We start from the raw sequence: 7,530 nt of genomic DNA, 5'->3' as shown, positions 1-7,530 counted from the left end.
CGAGTTCGCGCGAGATTAATACGTACATTATTATAATGACGTCATAATGATGAACTGAAACTTCACTTCGCCGGCGTTTCCTTTTAGACGGTGGTCCAGGAGGACCTCTCAGAGGTATTCAATCGATTATCACTATAACTCAAAATTTTAAAACATAAATAAAACTCTTTTGCAAACACATACGCGCTATCAAACTATTAAGTAATATAGCGAGTAATGCGTACGTGGAGCACAACGAAGGCAGCGCAGAGAGCGCACTCGGTTTATCAGATTTCGCCTCTAAAATGCCTTCCGCTCATCCGCGGCTCGCCGCCGATATTCAGAATTCTGTTTGGGGAACATCGAACGAACGTGATTCACCTCAATAATATTTCATAACACCTTACGTGCTCTGTTATATGCTAAAATATTACGCGCCACGCTCTTTTCGCTCGCCAAGTTAACGACAGGAGCGTTCGTAGCACTTACTCCTGTCGTGTGTGCGATATTAGCGGGCGACGGCCGAGTCTGTCAACACGATCGTCTGCTCCTGTGTAGCTTCTAAGTCATTTATAAGTAATGAAACAGTTCGCTTCTTCTTATTTTTTTACTTTAAATAAAAAATATTATTTATTAGTCGACCACTCGGGAATTACTTGTAGCTTTCTAACAATTAAAACTATTTTTAGGATTGGATCATTTGTTCCAAAGATTATCCCAACATTTAAACACATAAATATTATCTCTCTACAATATTATAGAGTATATAACAATACTTTACGCATGAACAAAAAATATTTATAATTTGTTTAAACATAAGACATCACAAAACTTTTCATCTGAGCAAAATGTTATAACAGACATTTATTTTCATGTCGATTTAATAATATTTCCAAATATATAGGTAGTTTTATTACAGAGAGGGCGAATAAAGAGCTGAAATAGGAAAAAGCGATGGGTTGACGCGGCAGTGGTCGCCTCGTCACCGCACCCGCCGTGCGCCGCATACCGAGAGGCCACCGACTACCGAGTATGTGCGCAGGTATCCGGACCTGAGACAGGCATCTCCGTCCCACTGTATAATAACACGGAATTAGTATCATCCCATACCTACACCAGGCTTATTGTATATTTACATAAATCTGAAATGATATAAAATTGATAGTTAATCAACTAACAGTTTGTAATATAACAGACAGACTATAAATTAGTAATTAGATAACCTTCGTTTGGTTGCACATCAAACACATCGATTTCAAAGTTTCGATTTCCAGGGAAATTTGCGACGAATGTCCCCACGAGTGTTATTGTGATTACTCATCTAAAAGTCGTATTGATGATATTTATATTTTACGTGACCTCTATGAATTAAACCAATACATAGTACGTTTACAATATTTTCAAACCGCTAAAATAATATATACTGACATGATTTAATTAGTCGTAACATATTCCTCAACAAATATCGTACGCTGTACGCTGTACGCGTACGATATTTGTTGAGGAATGGATTTAGGCATCGTTTTCGGCCGACATTTCAACTAAATCACTGTATTCATAATCAAATAGTCATAAGTCAAAAATCACGTTAATACAATACAGAGTGTTTAACGGTTCCTAGGCAGGCAGTGTGGCGGCCGACCATCTCTCAGCTTCTATAACGGAGCACCGCTCACTCGACGCGCAGACTAATTTTCGGTTTTTATGGTTGTGCGTTTTCAATAAAGCATATTCTATTTACTCTGTGTTTCGAATAAAACTAATTATAGAGAACCTATGGCTTTTATTTTTAGCGTTGACTGTATATTTTTATATCTTTTATGTCTATATTATTAAAATGATAAATAATACTAGATGAACACTTATAGCGAGCGGGGACTCGTATCGGGACAGCGAGCGTACGTTAAGTGTGATATTTGCTTTGAGTTAACTCTATCGGAACGAAACTTGATTCAAACAAAATAACTAATAAATATATCTTAAGTCGGTAGCGAAACTTTAGTCGTGGTTTCTTTGGCAAAATATAAATATTCGCTCGCATGAAATAGTAGACTTTCCGAGTGTTCTGATCTCTCGTTATGTGAAAAGCGTTGCCTCTTTATTGATTTAGGATCAAAGCCTTGTTCCGAAAAGATATAAACTTTCTACATGAGGAGCTTTCGAAACTTGAACGCGGGTGAATTTACTTAAAAGTTTTATTAATATTTGTTTTTCTTTATAATTACCTTCATCATTAAATTTAATCTGATTCTTACACGTGGATGCGTCCGATCTGACACCATCTAGTTTTGTTACTTCTTTAAGTAGACTGGACTTTAACTAGATAACCTTTTTTATATCCGTTTTCATATTACGAAGGGGTTTAAAGGAAAAGGGGTTAAAAGGGAAGATTTGATTTTTAATACAATTGTTTGAGGACAAACCCAAAAACTGCACAACCGATTTTAAAATTTCTTTACCTATAATACCTAAAACCATTGACGATATATAAAATATTGTAGTACATGTTTGCAATACTTCTAGTTATACATATATTTACAATCCATTATAATATGTAGTAGTTGCGCAACAACTCGTTTTTGTTCAAATTAGTTTTTTAAAACAGGAGTTCGCTGAATAACGTTAATATCTGATACATGATTATTAATTCTTATCCAATTAAATCTATCTTGAAATATATCTATAAATAGCACAAACTAGTCGTGTTTTGTTTGTTTGTATCTATCATTCTTCTTTTCAATCAGACAACGGATTTAAATATGCTTTTCACTCAAAAATATAAAGATCATAACAAGGAAGATTCGTGTAATTTATATTTATATTTGAAAATGACATTACTATGACGGTATTTTCACTTAAGAGATAGATCGGGCAGACTTTGCGATTAGGTAGAAAAAACCTTGAGGACGAGGTGAATAGAAGAATTCAGGTGGGTTGGGTAGCGTTTGGGAAGTTACGTCGAGTCTTTACATCGTCGATCCCACAATGTCTTAAGACGAAAGTCTTTAACCAGTACGTCCCACCCGTCATGACATACGGACTCGAAACGTGGACACTAACGACAAGGCTGGTCCAACAGTTTAAAGTCGCTCAGCGTGCTAAGGGAAAGGCTATGCTCGGCGTTTCTCTGCGAGATCGCATCAGAAATGAGGCGATCCGTCAGAGAACCAAAGTCATCGACATAGCCCAACGGATTAGTAAGCAGTAGTGGCAGTGGGCTGGCCATATTTGTCGCAGAACCGATAACCGTTGGGGAAAACGTGTTCTAGAGTGGAGACCGCGTCTCGGCAAACGTAAGGTAGGACTTCCTCGGGCACGGTGGAGTGACTTTTTACGCAAGACGACTGGCAGGAGCTGGATGAGAGTAGCCGAAGATCGATCACAGTGGCGTGCCATTGGAGAGGCCTTTGTCCAGCAGTGGACGGAAATATGCTGTTGATGATGATGATTGATGATGAAGAGATAAATCAAAATAATGTACTTAACCATCAGAGGTCTCAAAGGACCGTAAAAATCAATCAAAATGTGTCATGTTATCTTTTAAGATTAAGATAAAAACTCGTAATAACTCTATTATATACAACAAACAAACTCATAATAAAATTTACTACATATTATTATACAACTGTATTCTAATTGCTTGCGAAGCTATTTTCTACAATTGCTCATTAATTCTTATCAAATATAGGAGCTAGTCACCTGGTTTAGTCAAACGTATATAATTGATTTGTTTTTTGGTGGCAGAATAACCGATGAGTGGATGGTACCTACCTAGACGGGCTTGCACAAAGCCCTACCACCAAGTATCTATATTAGATAATTTGCATATCGCTGTTATATTTAAATATTACAGCGATATGCAAACTATCTCGATTCCGAAACTAACTAGCTTAATTAGTTGCTTAAATGAGGGGAATATTTGTTTTTAATTGTAAGCCATTGGCATGCAATTGTACTTTACACTATAGTACTGCACTACGTTCATCGTCGAAGTTATTATTGAAAATTTCTTTTAACTTCGAACGGGTGGTCGATTATATTTTTCGTGGGTCGCTAGTGAGTAACAAAATTCTATAAGAAGAAGTCCCTTTAAATATACATGTATTGGAAACATGACGATAGCCAAGTGTCAACAAGTGTCAAGTAATTTAATTTGTAGTTTCATTGTTACGGTGTAATTGTTTAAATATTATTACGAAATAATTGATACCGCCCGTCGTCCTGATACCGCACACATCTCGGGAGCGATACGAGTAACGACAATGTTACTGGCACACATTCGAGAGGGTTATTGGTGCGTATTCCGTCTCAATTACTTTCATTAATATGATGGCGGGTAGTTCGGAAGGATGCTGTGTAAGATCAGAATACAAATCTGCGGAAGATGTAAATGCGCCGCAATAAGATGAAAGTGAGCGCTGCATTAATGACGCAGAATAAATCTGAGAGAACTGACTGAATCTATTTAACAAATTCAATTAGGAAAATGTATGAAAACGCGTATTCACAGTGCGGGTACGAGTAAGATAGAAACGTCCTTGTTGTTCAGCGAAAACAACAATTTAGTTTTATAGACTGATTTGAAATTGGGTGTAGCAATATGATCGAGTGTATTAGTATTACTATACTATTCTAATTTATATTTCTTTTGTTTCAGAGTCAACGAGTAAGTGAGAGGCGAGTCGCGTCGGCGAGCAGTATCAGGCGGGAAACTAGTTGGGAGTATAACAGTAACGCGCCGTACTTAGCCTAAAGGGCTCAGTAATGAATGCGCCTCGGACGGCTCCTGATGAATATTTAGATTTATCGACAGCGCGCTCTTCGGGAAGAGTCAGACTAATGCGCCCTCGGAATATATTACCTGTTTTCATTTACCCTCACAGCGACGCTTCAGCCCGATCGCGCCTTACGATACCTCACTACCGTCAACCGACGGTTGGCACGGGGAAAAACCTCTCCGTTACTAGTCTTATTTCGCGTGTGCACGTCCGTCTCTAGTGCTGTCCGGAATAAAATGATAAAATGTATCAGATGTTTTTGTCTTATCATCGCCCATCAGCTTGTACGAGTACACAGATAGCATTCTAATAGCAATTGATTAATATATTGGTTTGTTGAACTGATAGTGTTTACCAGAATTAGTAATTGATATGATGATTGTAAGATAATTTTCTCCAGCCTCTTCTAACATGAAAATAAACGTCATTTTATTGTTACTACGAATTATATTACATCAGTAATTGTGCTCGATCAAAAGTTAAAATGTTCAACGAAACAGGTTAATTGTCTGCAGGAAACGACCATAACGTTATAATTATTTCCTAGTTACTTTCCAACGGACGAAGACCTCTGACATTGATCAGTACTTCAACTAATTCTGTGTGACGTGAGCTCAGTATGAGTAGGTTAAGAGTTTCCGTCAACGCTTACTATATTCCATTTAAGTTAAAACTTGTTCCAGATCAGTGTTTGAACGAGCGCTCGCCGGCGCGAACGCAAAGGCCCTCGTCGGCAGGCTGCTGGCGCTTTGTTGGGGCGACATATTGCTTCCGCTTGCCGCTGCGCCTAAACTCATATTAAAAATTGACTCCCCGCCCGCCTCCCCGGCTCCCTCGCACACAAATTCGACTTTTAATGAGTTCCGCTTTGTAAGATAAACAAATTACCTTTATGTCCGGACACTCGGCATTTATTTAGTTCGCGCAAATTTGAATTTCCAAAACACACCGCGCGGTCCGCTCTCTAACTGCAATTTTACTTCTGAACTCGCACTTCATTCAATCCTCTGTGTGAAGTATTCTCTTTGTATTTTGCTATCGTGTATGTAACGACTTCATTTGGAGAAGCCGTTGGCTCGGGAGCAATTTGAAATACAAAATTAAATTGGCTCAGATTATGAGATTAAAGAGGCCGTCGGATAGCTTCCGTTATCTCCAAATTCTTGCGTGATACGAGTATCTTATCGGGTCGCACTTTGAGCTGTCCTCAGAAACATTTATTTAAATATGCCTTCATTTTGATAAAAAATGTGGATTAAACACGAAATACGTAGAAGTAGCTACATGCCACATGGACACACTGAGCCCGACCTGAATATTGCAGGTTTGACCAAGATCGATTAGACAGGTCCTGTCTGTTAAGACTGGCCGCCTAGCGGTAAACATAAAGAGACTAGAGATATGCTACAAGCGGGTACGGACTCTATAGTTTAGTTTGTATAAAAATGTGAGTATCCAAATTTATCGAAAACATGAAATTGTACCGATCTAAACTAATTTAATAAGTAAGTGGTACCGTCGTTACTTCTGGTTTTCCATAAAACAAGTGCTTAAGCAACATTGGGAGCAGAGTAACGTATGTGATGTTGGCCAATATTTATTATTTATTATCATTTTATTATAAAGTACTAAAAAGTAAATACTAGAAAGCTGAATGAGTCCGGATCGAAATGTAGTGTAAATTTTATATTACAACAGTTTTTGAATCGGGTCTCTAGTTATTTGTATTAATGTCATTATCACTAAATATACATATTAAGATTTATTGTACTTAAAATAAATATAGATTATTCTCAGATAGTCTTGCTGATTAAAAATAAATACTCGTGTAATCCCAAACAAACGTGACAGCTTTATGGTGGTTTACTGTGATAAGAGCGTTATGAAATATAATCGGTAAAGGTCAGAGGTGTTGTAAGCATCACGACAGCTGTAGGGTGCTAATACACTGTGACGTGTTTAATTGCATGGTGATGTTCATAGTTTTTTTTTATCATTATCTTATCCTAGGACAAATTGGAAAGGGGCGGTTGGAAGTGTCTCTGGCGATAACTTTCAGTTTAGAAAAAAACTTAATTAAAAACTATTTAATTTAGTTACTTTAAAAATTTGTACTAATTTGTGCTCATTAAAACTTAAAAATAAAACAATATTCTAAGCGACTTCAACCACGATGGCTGTTCTCAAGAGAAACCAATCACCGTCGTGTGCTGGGAGACATGAGATCTTCAGTTAAATTTAAAACGAACGAAGACTTAATATAAAAAATATATATAAATGGCCGCGGGCGAAATTTTTCATGATCGATACTACGATTTCTGTACTGCGATAGTACGGACCGCAGCTACACCAACACCATGAGGACATTCAATGTTTGTTTTTGTTGTTTTAATGTGAAGGCTTCCACGATATCAGATCGGATCGCAAATCGCACAGCGGACACGTGCCCATTAACGTCATCTGTTCTTAATTGCATTTTAGCTTACTTATACCGACGGATTTATCGGTTTATTACTTGTGTAAATGGAGGAGATAATTTTAATTAATTGATTATATTATCTACATCGTTGTAAGACGGCAGCGCGATAACGATCAGAAGTGATTGATTTTGTGTCACTTTTTAAAGATAATTAATTAATCTACAGTAAGCATCGGCTTAAACTGAATTATGAGACATCGCTGCAAAATACATTGGCGCGAGTCACGCTGCGGTGCAACTCACACTGACCGAATACAATCGCCAATAGTAATCGTTGCATACTGACTAACACCG

The sequence above is a fragment of the Vanessa cardui genome, chromosome 17 (genome assembly GCF_905220365.1).
Source record: "Vanessa cardui chromosome 17, ilVanCard2.1, whole genome shotgun sequence".
NCBI lineage: Eukaryota > Metazoa > Arthropoda > Insecta > Lepidoptera > Nymphalidae > Vanessa > Vanessa cardui.
This window is presented reverse-complemented; position numbering follows the sequence as displayed.